Source organism: Ceratotherium simum, chromosome 15, assembly GCF_057802395.1.
Source record: "Ceratotherium simum simum isolate JZ-2026a chromosome 15, ASM5780239v1, whole genome shotgun sequence".
In the NCBI taxonomy this organism is placed as follows: Eukaryota; Metazoa; Chordata; class Mammalia; order Perissodactyla; family Rhinocerotidae; genus Ceratotherium; species Ceratotherium simum.
Window position 1 is genome coordinate 36298908 of NC_141914.1, and position 14058 is coordinate 36312965.

General features: G+C 40.8%; 1 protein-coding gene across 13 annotated transcripts in view; it reads right to left on the minus strand.

Annotated features, from left to right (window-relative positions):
* The window catches only part of ST6GAL1 (ST6 beta-galactoside alpha-2,6-sialyltransferase 1), a 123549-nt gene that overhangs the window by 57079 nt on the left and 52412 nt on the right, over positions 1-14058 (minus strand). The window contains exon 1 of one of the 13 annotated variants that reach the window (XM_087439885.1): positions 13227-13322. The exons of the other annotated variants lie outside the window; for them this stretch is intronic. The gene's annotated coding sequence lies outside the window, so the exon portion shown is untranslated. Of the gene's footprint in view, positions 1-13226; positions 13323-14058 lie in introns of those variants that run through there. 13 annotated transcript variants of the gene reach the window in all.

Genomic DNA, 14058 nt, shown 5'->3' on the forward strand with positions numbered 1-14058 from the left:
GATGCCTCTGTGCAGGAGAGCAGGAGGTCCCTTTATATCCTGAGCCCAAGCTTCCCAAGGACAACAAAAGCTACTGTCTTCACATTGACCACTGTGCACCAGGCTTTTTCCCTACAAATCTCTTACCTCACACTCGTGGAGACCAGTAGGACTGCTCTATTTCATCAGTGAAAACATCTGAGGCTCAGAGAGGTTAAAGTTGTACAAAGTCAGTAGCTAGTAACAAGTGACAGAGCCAGGATTTGAACCCAGGGCTCCCCGTGTCTGCGTTTGCCTCTCATCTTCAAAGTGGGGAATGGGCAGGAGGCAATCAATCTCTTTTCTTCTACTCTTCTCCCCTGCCTCCTCCCTAGAAGGGTGGGGACCAATTCAATGGCAGGCTAGGGATTCAATGTCACTGGAACTCAAAGAAATACACATTAAAATAATAAGATACTACCTTCCCCCTCTATCATATTAATAGAGCCTAAAAATATATATAATATAGAGCTGACAAGGGCACTCTCATATACCTCTTGAGCAAAAACAACATGGAACATCTCTTCTGAAGGGCAGTTTGGCAAAATGTATCAAAGCGTCGAAAATGTCCATTCCTTTTAACTCAGTAATTACATTTCCAGAAAGGAAATAATCAGAGAAGCTGTCAAAGACTTTAGCTCCATCTCAGCCCAAGCATGACCTGAAACAACCTCAATTCACAACAGTAGAGGAACAGTCAAATGTCGTGGAATAGCCACAGGATGGGATATGATCAAACAATTAAAAATCACATTTATGAAGATTTCTTAAAGTATTTTTAACGAAAAATTGCATACATATACAAAACTATAGAACGTAGTATAATGAACCATCATACACCCACTACCCAGCATCAACAATTATCAATTCATAGCCAATCTTGTTTCATCAATACCCTCCCAGCCCCCCATCTTGAGTATTTCAAGCCAATTCCAGACATCATATCATTGCATCCATAAATATGTCATTATGTATCTCTAAAAGGTACTCTTTTTAAAAATATAACCAAAATATCATTATCAAACCAAAAAATTTTTTTAATAATTTATTAGGATTTCTTAGCAAAATAGGAGTTTTCATAATATAACATGAACTGATAAAGAATTTTATAAAACTATATACTGTATAATCTTAATTGAAAGAAAGAAAGAGAGGGAGGAAGGGAGGGAAGAAAGGTGGCATGGAGGGAGGAAATAAAGAAAGAAACGCTCACTCAGAGAGAAAAAGGACTTGAATATATCCAAAATATTGCCAGTAGTCTGTAGTTACCACTGTGTCATGGGATTAGATTATTTTTATTTTTGTATTTTTCTGTGTGTTTTCACTAATGGGGAACCTAGTGTGTTAGATATTTATCATTTCTCTTGCTCTTTTGTTATTCCTCACATTCAAAGTTTCCCTCTGGTATCATTTCCCTGCAGCTTGAAAAACTTCCTTTAACATTTCTTTAAGAGCAGGTCTGCTGGAAACAAAGTCTCTTGGTTTTCCTTCATCTGAGAATATCTTTATTTTGCCTTCTCTCCTGGAGGATGTTTTTTTTTCTAGATACCAAATTCTGGGTTGACAGTTCTTTTCCTCCAGTACTTCAAAGATGTTGTTCCACTGTCTTGGGCCTACATGATTTGGGACAAGTACATAGTTATTTAAATAGGTTTTTCTTATACATAATGTATCATATTTCCCTGGCTGCTCTCAATATTTTTTTATCTTGAGTTTTCATCAGTTTGCTTATGATGTGGTTATCGCTTCTTGGCCTTTTCGCTAAGATCAAGTGATTATGATGTGGCTGAGTAGCTGTCATTGAGTTTATCCTATTTGGGATTCACTGAGATTCTTTAATTTGTAAATGCATGTCTTGCACCAAATTTGGGACATTTTCAGACATGCTGTTTTCCAATATTTTTTTCTGCACCAACATCTTTCTTTCCACCTTCTGGGATGAGACCCCAATAACATTAATTTTCAACTTTTTTGATGTTGTCGCACACAGTATCCTGAAACACAGTTCCTTGTTTTTCCAATAAAAAATATATTTACAATACATTATAAAAAATATTGTATAGGGGCCAGCCCAGCGGTATAGTGGTTAAGTTCACGCACTCTGCTTCGGTGGCCCAAGATTCATGGGTTAGGATCCTGGGAGCAGACCTACACATCACTCATCAAGCCATGCTGAAGCAGCATCCCACATACAAAGTAGAGGAAGATGGGCACAGATGTTAGCCCAGGGCCAATCTTCCTCAAGCAAAAAGAGGAAGATTGGCAACAGATGTTAGCTCAGGGCCCATCTTCCTCACCAAAAAGAAAAAAGATATTGTATAATCCTATTGATCTATCTTCAAGTTTACTGACTTTTTTCTCTGTTATCTCTATTCTGCCACTGAGCCCAACCAGTGAATTTATTACTTCAGATGTTGTCTTTTCAGTTCTAAAATTTCCATCTGGCTATTGTATATAGTTTCTGCTGAGAACTTCTATCTTTTCATTCACTTCAAGGGTGGGGAATGGTTATAACAGCTACTTTAAGTCTTTGTCTGATAATTCCACCATCTGAGACATCTCAGAGTTAGCATCTATTGTCTTTTCCCTTGAGTATTCTTCAGATTTTCCTGGTTCTTTTTATATTGAGTAAATTTGGGTTGTATCCTGGACTTTCGAATATTATGTTGTGAGACTCTGGATCCTGTTAAATTTCTCTGGAAAATGCTGATATTTTTGTCTATTTGTTTTAGCAGATAATTAGCCCATTTAGGTTCAGATAGAAAGTTCTGTGTCACGTTTGTGACTGGTAGCTCCCATGTCAGTTCTGTTTTCAAAGCCTTTGCTATGCCGTTTGGGTCTGCCTGTCACACGGGCAACTCAAGGGTTTATCTGGGACTTGGGCAGTGCTTAATATCATAGTTAATTCTCAAAACATTTGCTGTGCTTCTTTGGGTCTGTTCCATGCATGCACACCTTGCAGAATGCCCAGGACTTAAATCTGTCCATTCATGGAGTTAATGGGTCCCCTTTTCCAGTTCTCTTCTCTCAGGGATTTCCTTACACTCTCTGGCTTTCAATGGCTCCTTTTCCTGGTTCCTCTGGCTGGAAATATGGGGTTATCTCAAAGTTTTAGCTTCCCACACAATCGTGCAATTCCATGCAACAAGGGCCATTATGGGTCAAGTTTTGACTCCTGTATCCTATCTGCCTATTACTTTTCAGAGTTCTCATGCAGTTGCTTTTTGCATTCTGTCCAGTTTTTAGTTGTAAACAGTGTTAGAGAGAGGTTGTAGTTAGATTACTTCATCTTAGCTGATACTGCCACCCTTCCTTCTCAGCAATTTTTACTTCTCAAAATTTCACCCATCTCTCAAATACATTAAAATACTACTTCCTTCTAAGAAGCCATCCTTCTTCTCCCAGCTAGAAAAATTTTCTTCTTCCTCTGAATTAGGGAAAATTCAGATTTGGCAATATTGAGAATCAAGCTTAAAGCCAAATCTTTTCATGACTATCTTTGTTCAAACATCTGGGTTCAAGGACATGGCTGGAATGAAATCAAACCTAACCAAGAAGCATCACGGTAGTTAAGCAAGTGGATTTCACCTAAATCTCAGCTTTGCTAATTGCTGGATGTGTAACCTCAGGGAAGCCACTTACTTCTATGTACCTCAGTTTCCTCATCTATGAAATGGAAATAATAATAATTACCACAGAGAATTGTTGTGAAGATTACACGAGTTAACACACAGTTGTAAAGCATCTAGAAAAATGCCATATTGTAAGTCTAAATGATTATAATCAATCTCTCACAGGTTACCATCACTTTACTCTGCCGATGAGAGAGCCCTACCGAGGAAAGACGAAAGAGCAGACAGAGAGTTGGCTCTATTCCCAGCTCTTACTATGCCTTGAAAGTGACTATAACTTTTGTTTCAGTAAATACTTGAAGGAGCCCAATTTGTGTGTCTGCATGTTGAGAAACCATGTGGTAGAGTGGGAGGATAACTGCATGAGGCAGGTTAGGAGATCTGGCTTCCAGGACCGGTTCTCCTTTGGCTCTCGATTTTTCTGTTTTAAATCATGACTGCATAGGGTAGACTGATCTACCGACACATAGCCGACAGAGTGACCTTTGTAAAAGGCAAATGGAATCCGGTCATTTCTCAGTTTACCCTCCAATGTCTTCCTGATTCACACAGAATAAAATCCAAATTCCTTAGGCTATCTCATAAGACATTTTGTGATTTTTGCTACTGCTCTTCTATCTGTAACCTCATCTCCTGCCACTCCTCCACAGCCCTCACATTGCAGCTGTACTGATCTAAGGTACACCCATCCCACCTCACCATTTCCCACTTGCACCACTGCCCACCATCCTTGAGCTCAAACATCTCTCCCTACCATTTGTCAAATATGTAAAGGTCTCCTCTTCCATGCAAGCTGCTCCAGGACTTCTGTGAGGCTTTCCCAGCCTCTCCATTGATGCCGTTTGGTCAGCCTCTCCCACCCTTGTGTCCCACAGCTCTCTGTACATACCCTGGCAGCACTTTCTAGTAGATGGTAACCACTTATTTCATAGGTCCCTCTCTCCCTCACTACACCAGTATTTTTCAAAATACGTATTATTTTACATTAATGAATCTCAAAATCAGTTTAGAGCACCACTACCAGCTTTTTAAAAATAGATAAACTAGATCCAAAAATATTAGAATGTATTGCATGTAATAAGTCACTAGTATTTCACGAAATTTTGTCTCAAACAGATAATTGGAAAGATGGATATAAATGGATGACAGATAATGAATTCCCATGGACCCATGACCCAGACTCAATAATTATCAACTATGGCCAATCTTATTTTGTTTATATTCATACCCACTCCTGTACTCTGTAGATTATTTTGAACCAAATTCCAAATAGCATGCCATTTCATTCATATGTATTTTAGTATGTATTTCTAAAAAAATAAAGTCTTTTTTCAAAAAGTCACTACAATACCATAAAATGTATTACTTATTCTTGGTGGCAGTGAAAAAGTTTGTAAGACTTACAAACTCCCAGGGAGAGATGTAACCTCATTTATCTCTGCACTCTCAGGGCCTGATACTCAGCAAGGCTGAGTAATAGAGGGAAGAAGAGGAGGAAAGGGAAAGGACAGAAGGTGGAAGGTTGTAAAAGGGGGAAAAAAAGGAAGAGAGTCTCTTCTTCCTTTGTAGCTTTGAATCATCTTGAAAGTACTTTTGGCGAATTTCTCAAAAGGAAAGAAACAAAATAATAATGTAGGTTCTTCCTCCTTAATTACTTCTGAATAATTAAGGTTTCCATGTTTGTTGTTTTCCCTCTGGGACACCACACGATTGTGCCAGTTGTTCACTGCACACAGGCATTTGGTCCCAGTAGAATGGCATCCATCCTAATAGACACCAAAGCACTATTTGGGCTACCAGTGACCCTGTTCTCCCCCCAACACTCAAGTGTCTTATGTACAGTTATCTTGGTCCACTTTCTTCCTCTGCTAACCTCTGCCCTTCCTTCTACTCTATTCTACAAAGGCCACAGGCAGAAGATTCCCCAAAAAGCCAGGCCCCTCTGAGGTATGATCTTAGTAGTAGCCATAAAAGGTCACCTTTATATAGAAAGACTTTGGTATCAGGAACAGGACCTCTCTCTTAGGAAAAGTCCTGAATTCTGAGGCTGACTCAGCCACTTGCCAGTCATAGGACTTTTAGATAATATCCCTGAGGCAAATTTTCTTATATGAAAGTAGGAATAATAATAGCTCCCCTGTCTCTTTCTGAGAGCCCTTGTGAGGACTAAAGAAGGAAATGCAATGAAAGAATATACGAATGTAAAGGATATTTCAGTAATGATTTATGGTTATATCCAAAATGCAGTTCCTAAACTTCACTGCTGTCTAATGGACTGGATTGGGAATTATCCTTCTCCTAAAATTTCTGTCTTCTTTCAAAGTACAAGTCCACAAATAAATGGAAAATATCTCTTACATACAATTTACAATAACAAAACATCAAATGCCAAAAGGAAATTTAATTAAAGATAGGCAAGACTTTTTACTGAAAACTATAAAACTTTACTGAGATAAATTAAAGAAGACCTAATAAAGGGGGACATATACTATGTTCATGAATCAGAAGGTTCAATTGTGTTAAAATGCCAGTTCTCCCCCAAATTGATTGTGATGGTAAATTTTATGTGTCAACTTGACTGGTCCACAAGGTGCCCAGATATTTTATCAAACATTATTCTGGGTATGTCTGTAAGGGTGTTATGGATAAGATTAATATTTGAATTGGTACATTGAGTAAAGCAGATTGCTCTCCCTAACGTGGGTGGGCCTCATCCAATCAGTTGAAGGCCTGGATAGAACAAAAAGGCTGATCCTCCCATGAGTAAGGGGGAACTCCTCCTGCCTGACTACCTTGAGCTGGGGGATATCAGGTTTTTTTCCTGCTTGTGGACTCCAACTAAAACATCAACTCTGCCTGGGTCTCAAGCCTGCCAGCATTTGAACTAAAACTATACCATTGGGTCTCCAAATTGCTGACTGCAGATCTTGGGACTTGTCAGCCTCCATAATTATGTGAGCCAATTCCTTATAATAAATCTCTTTCAACCTCTCTCTCTGTATATGTGTGTGTGTATGTAATGTATATGTATATGCATATGTATATATACACACAAAAACAATAGTATGAGTGTGTGTGTGTGTGTGTGTGTATACACACACATACATCCTATCAGTTCTGTTTTTCTGGAGAACTCTAACTAATACATTGCTCTATAGCTTCAATGCATTTTCAATCAAAAGCCCAGTGGCTATTTTGTAGATATTAGCAAGCTAACTAAAATTTATAAATACAAAGGACCTAGAATAGCAAAGGCAAATCTTAGAGAACAGACTTACATTACCAGACTTATTATAAAACCACAGTAATCAAGACAATATGTTACTGGTGTAAGACAGACAAATAGATCAATGAAAGAGAACAGAATCCAGAAATAGGTCCACACATATAGTCACTTAAGTTTCTACAGTGGTATCAATGCAATGCAGTGGAGAAAGGAAAATCTTATTAAATTATTCTGGAGTATCTGGATATCTCTACAGAAAAAAAAAAAATGAACCTTGACCTCTACCTCACTCCATCCATACAATTAATTTGAGGTGGATCCTAGACCTCTAAGTGAAAGTTCAAACTATAAAGCTTCTAGAAGAAAATATGGGAGAATATCTTCATGAAGTTAAGGGGGGTAGGCAAAGATTTCTTAGACATGACACAAAAGGCACTAATAATAAAGGGGAAAATAATGAACCAGTAGAACTTCATCACATTTAAAGTCCAAGTGATTTGAAAGTGGCTCTGACAACTAATTTCAGTTTTTAGTGTGAGCAAGACTGAAGATCCGGGCCTGGAAACAACTGTGCCAGAATAAATACATGTACTCCAGATGTTTCAGGACCTCACACAAGGTTAGCAGCCTCATATCTCACCAACACAGTAGGCCCAGCATCAGGAAGCAGTTAAGAGAACAAGATAAGCTTTTTGTCACTGGGAAATCAGAGTATCACTAGGAGATAAGACTCAGAACAGACAGCGCTGCTAAACTATATCATTCTGACTTGCAATCCAAAAGTAATTCAGGTAAAGAAGAGAGCAGGCTGGACTGGAGTAGACACAATGATGGTATGAAACAGAAGTGAATATTAAAAAGCATCTGATCAAACTCTCCCCATCCCATTTTCTTCGATGAGAAAACTGAGGCCCCCTGCCATAGAGAAGGCGACATCATTGGTTTATGAGAGAGCCAAAGTGGAACTCAGATTTCTTGGCTCCCTCTCAAATTCTCCTTCTATCAGTACTGTGTCATGCTACTGGCTTCAGTACCTGGCCAGGCTTCTCGGAAGACGTAGAGGATTCACTTCGGTTCTGAAAATGTGAGTACTTGAGACAATATTTGTGACACTCCTAGTACAGCGTCCAGTACACAATAGGTGCTCAGTAAAGAATACTATTATTAGGTTAGATTGGACTTCCCAGATGAGCAGGGACAAAGCAGAAGGCCCCAAAGCCAATATTTGAATGGTAAATCTCACTTCACACACAGATTATTCCTACACCTGCCCAGTACCCAACTCGACCAGTTACTGCCCTCCAAGGAAAGGCAGGGGGGCTCTGGCCCTTCTCTAACCCACAGGGCACAAGGATTGAAGAAGGAAACAGTCATCCTTTCTGCTGATATGCCCAGAACCCAGATTTTGTCCAGAAAACCGAAAGGCTATAAACTGGACACGAACACAGCACAGTACTATCCTCCCCCCAAATCCTTGGCAAGGGTAAATGGCACAGATGGGAGTTGACGAGATGTTGAAAGAGAGAAGCTGCTTAGGGGTGAGAAAGAGCTGAGATGAGGGAGCGATTGATGTCTCACAGAGTACAAGGCCGTGTAAGCAAAGGCAAGTCCTATGACTTTCCCAAACATAAATATTATTGCGTCCATTGTTCCCTAGCCCAAGCATAAAAATGGCATGGATCTTCCACTTGCCTCTCTTTGCAGATCCACCTGTCATTATTATACACACACCTTCTAGCATCACAGGCAGATTTCTGCAAGTTCATCCGTTCAGCCAGCAAATACTTAAGGAATGCTATACTGTTCAGGCCTGGTGGTAGGCAGCAAGGACACAGGGGTCATTAAGGCAGGGCTCTGCCTCCAGAGGGAGAGAGACAGGTAAGAGAGAATTGCATCCACAGAATGTGTCACCATGTGGAGAGTCCAGCCACCCAGTCTGGATGGTTTGGGGAGGCTGCCTGGGGCAGACACAGCTCAACTCAAACATGAAGATGAGGAGGAGTTGGAGAGACAGGAGGAGGGGATGGGATGAGCTGTGTTCAAGTGCCTCTTTAGTCATTTGTTTTCATTTCCTAAAGGACATGTTTTTTACCTTATCATTTAGACAAATTTGATGTGTGTCGCTGAGCATAAAGAAACACTTGATACCTTCCATCAACCTGCCAGTTTCTTTTGAACCAGCAATAGCAGGAAGCCACTGAATTAATAAGTATGTGAAGTATCACCTCCTCTCTGTGAAATTATGCACTCACTAACTTCAAAGACAAGACTTCATTAAAATCTGTTAAAAGCTTCAGAGACATGAAAATGTTGATTTGCCTCTCATTTGTTTCGGGATGGCCCCAGACCCACAACATGGACTTAAAAATACACAGAAACAACAAATATGGTCAAAATATAAGAATTACAACAGAACTGCTGCTTAGACCAATGTAAGGGGGCAAAGCTCTCCCTTTTGTCAAGCAGAAAATAACACTTAAAAAACAAGGTTTTTCTTTCGGTTACCTTTAAGGAGGGCTTTTATGCGTAGGACTCTGTGCTAGATGCTCTGTATACATTATCTCACTAAAACTCCCAACACTTCTGTGAGGTAGGTGCTATAATCCCATTTTATATTTGAGATAAGGAAGCTTATTTGAGATAAGGAAGCTTAAAGCCAGAAAGGTTAATTTGCCCGAGGTAGGCATCTAGAAAGGGTGGAAACTGAGATTCAAACCCACATTTATAACACATATTGAGTACTAATTGTATGCCAGGCACTGTTCTTAGTACTTTTCCAATATAAACACATTTAGTCCTCCCAGCAACCTCATAGGAAGACATTGCTGTCATCTCCATTGTAGAAGAAGAAACAAGGCAGAGAGACTGAACAGTGTGCCCAGCGTCACACATCTCTCTGACTTCAAAGCCTGTGACAGATCTATGTGCAATTGGGGGTGTGGAAGGAAACAGGAAGGTCATCCCTTTTTGCAGGCTGTGTGCAGCTCGGAACGGAGCTCTACCCCACGTGTGTGCCGCTGTGGGAAGCTGAGACTGGGCTTCAAGGATGTGCCCCGTCCAGACTTGAAGGCTGTGAGTATTTGGGCCTTGCTCTCACCATCAGTCTGCAAAGGAAAACTGTTTAACCAACTTTCCTCCATGGAAGGTGCCCCTGCACCAACGGTGGCCTCACCTCTCCCTCTGGTTGGCTACATCAGTCGAGTTTGAAGAGGCACGTGGGGAAGTACACACAAATGGTTGGTACATTTTTACCTTTGTTAAATTTCGCAAAACTTTGAGTACATTTTCATACCCAGTGCTGGTGATTTTGAGGCAAAACTGGGGAGCTCACATATCATTTGTTGCTGGGAAAACAGAAGCAATATCTCAGAACAAATGACGTATTTTAAAATGTTTGTAGCTTTCTGCTGTGAAAGATGACATGAGTGGAACCATATTAACACAGAGCTGGAGCAGCCATTTCAGAGGAATTGCCTTGCACATCTTGTTTTCTTTATCTTCCAAACTGGACCAAACTGTCAAGAGTCCAGGAAGTCAGTAAAGATAAGAATGTCTTATTTGTAAGGACTGATGGCACTGGACTTCGCTGAAGACTGAATCACTAACCAATCAATGAAGTACAGGTCTAGCCTTCTGCCTGATAACTGGATCTCAAGCTAGTCTATGAAGTACAAACCTAGCCTTACCTCATCTAGCTCCCATGACCTCTTCTTTAATACAACTCACCTCATCTTCCTCCCTTTTCCCCATAAAAACCGTGAGCCCCTCTCCTGTAATCGGGACACTATTTGGGTTTCTACCTGAATCTGTGCTCCCCAACTTGCAATTCTTTGATCCCAAATAAACGCTTTGTCTCTTAAAGTGGTTTCTGCTTTTGTAGGTTGACACTAGCCTAGAATTCAAAGGCTGGGGTATTTCTTACAAACAAATTTTAAATTTATAATTCTAATTGATAAAATTATAAAAGATAGAAAAGAAACATAAGCATGAGGCTACAGGCTGTACCATCAAATATAATGTCAAGAAATTTTGAAACAACCTAAATACCTAGCCACAGGAATAAGCCAATTATGATACAGAATTCAGTGATATCCTCTGAAGCCACTAACATACTACACGCACTATAAAGATGGAAAAATGTTTATGATAAGGAGAGAAACAAAATAAACTTCGTCCACACTAAAATTATAATTAAAAACTTTTGTTTTCTACAAAGGGACAATGATTACAAGGGAACACTGTGAAAGGAACATGTGTCAGGATGCCAAGACTTTACATGTGTATCTTTACTGCTAGTGAAATGTTTGTAAATAAAACAAGAAAAATAAACTTAAAACCAATTTGGTTGCCCAGAGGGCAGGCACATGGCCCTCTGAATCCAGTTTCTCCTCCAGTAGAATATCTAGTCTTCCCGGGAAGGGATAAAACTGGGCTGACTCCACAGGATCTCCTGCCTTGGCATAGGGGAGGGCAAACACAGACCAGCCAGGCTAGCTGAGCTCTCTGTGTGTGTTATAACCTGAATCTTCACAGGACTTCTAAAAGGAAAGTGTCTTTAATGGCCCCACATCCCATGTCCCATGAGAGGCTTGCAGAGTAAAAGGGCTCCCTTCACTTTGCCTTAGGTATCTGAAGACAATGGTACCCTCTACAGCACTTCTCTAGGATCTCTCAGCTACCTCAGAGGCAAATTTAACAATGGTTTGGAAATTGCCTACCCGCTCCCGCCCCCCCCCCCCACCACCACCACCGCATTGCCCCCGGGCCTCCTTCCCCTCCTACACAACACCATCAACACCAACAGCAGCTCAAACCCTCAGGGGTAACATCACAACATCAAGGCCACTGCTTACTTCCACCTATTCAATTCAACCCCCCTTCTAGGCCCGGATCATGCACGTCTCCTTTCCTCCTTTCCACCAGTGTGGGAAGAGAAAGGACAGACTTGGGTCAGAATCCAGCTCAGTCACTTTCCAGCTTCACGACCCCAGGCAAGTTACCTAACCTCTCTGGGCTTCATTTCCTCAGCTGTTAGGTAGTACTGTAATAAATTCTTCATGCAATTGGAGAAATACATGAAATACATAAAATGCTTAGATCTGTGCCGCCCACATGTGGCTGTGGAGCCGTAGAAATGGGGCTAATCCATACTGAGATGTGCTGTAAATGTTAAATACACAGCAGAGTCTGAAGATTTCATATGGAAAAAAAGAATGTAAGATGTTGGATTAATAATTTTTATATGGATTACATGATGAAGTAAATAATATTTTGGATATATTAAGATATATTATTAAAATTAATTTCATCTGTTTATTTTTACTTTTTTAATGAGACTATTGCAAAATTTAAAATTACATATGCAGCCCATATTTGTGGCTTGCTTTCTATTTCCATTGAACATAGTAACTGCTCCATGTTAGTTCTTCCTCTATTTTTCTCTCCCCATTCACTGGCCGCATAGTGCTCAGCATTATCATCAGCATTGTCTAACGTCTTGAATCACATCTGTGGTTCCAGGTGAGTCTCTTCTCCTTTCCAGGCCCCAGGTTACTCACCTGAGACAGGTGACAAAGAGTTGAAAGGAAACTAGATTTAGAATCAGAAGACTGGGCTGCAGTCCTGGTTCCACCATTACTAATTGGGTAGCCATTAGCATGTCACTTCACTTCTCTGAGCCATCCTTTTGTCATTTACAAAACAGGGAGTAATGACATCCTGTTCATGGCATGAAAGAACGCATGTGAAAGTGTTTGATAAGCTGTAAAGAACTGTATAGGCCACGATTAAGTAGTATAATGTGCACAGTAAGGAGCTTGGGCGGTCCTGCCTGCCTCCTCGCATAGTCTCTGCCTTCCACTGTGTACTGTTATTTAACTATTTTCCGTGTCTCATATCTCTAAGAACAAGTTTCCCCAAGAATACACCTCTTCTTCTCACATGCCCCCCAACATAGCTAAAGCAGAGTGCTGCAGGCAGACCCCCTCAAACCACCACACCAACTGAGTGTGCCCTGTGTACCAGGCATCAAGCTTAGGGAGCTCAAAGTACAGTGGTGGAGATGGACTCACAAAAAAACTGACAATAAACACAGAATGTGCTTGTAATGGAGGAATCAAGTAAGTGTAAGTGCACCAGGGACCAAGAGGAGGGTGTATCTTACTTGGGAGAAGCAGAGAATGGTGGCAGTGGGGGAGATGCATAAAAGGGCCAATAGGAAGGACTTTTGGAGGCATCTGCAAAACAGAAGGGTGTAAAGGTCTGAAAGAGTATGGAATGCTACAGCTTTTAATCCCAAGTAAACATCAGCATATGATATACAATAGGCCACCTAACAATATGAATCTTACCATGAGAGGCCCTGGTTGACAGGTCCTTCCTGCAGATGGAACACCATTGCCTTCCTGCCTTTGCCACCTCGGCTTCTCCCAGCTCACCCGAGTCCACTCAGGGATGTAGGCAGTAAGCTCTTAGGAGCTTAAGTGCTACCCGCGGCAAGTGCATAAACCTCAGCTATTTGCACAGAAAGGCTGAGCAGGGCAGGAGCCCTGTCTCAAAACATCCTGTTCCTATTTTTAGCCAGGAAATAGCCTTTTACATCTATACTATATCTACCTCCTCCCAAGGCCAAGAAGCATGAAAAGCACAAAGCTACGCCATCGTGTGGGTGGCAGGGTGGGCTTCTCTACATTATAACATGTTTCTTCTTAATTCCAAAATAAGATGCAGATTATTTCCAGTTCTGCTAAGCTGTAAACTCTTACTTTATCAAAAAAACAATGTTCTGGGGCTGGCCCTATGGCATAGGGGTTGAGTTCAGCACGCTCCACTTGGGCAGCCCAGGTTTGCAGGTTCGGATCCCGGGCACAGACCTACACCACTCATCAGCCATGCTGTGGTGGCGACCCACATACAAAGTAGAGGAAGACTGGCACAGATGTTAGCTCAGGCCTAATCTTCCTTAAGCAAAAGGGGAGGAAGATTGGCAACAGATGTTAGCTCGGGGCTCATTTTCCTTAGCAAAAAAAGAAAAAAAAAAAAAACAGTGTTCTACCTGCATGACCCAGGAAAAGCAAATACACAAAGCTTCTTGGGTAAAGATCTGAAGTTGAGATTTCTGCAGCTGAACTTTTCCTTCAGATTGGTATTCAAATATTTAAAGAAGTAAAGAATCTCAGAAGA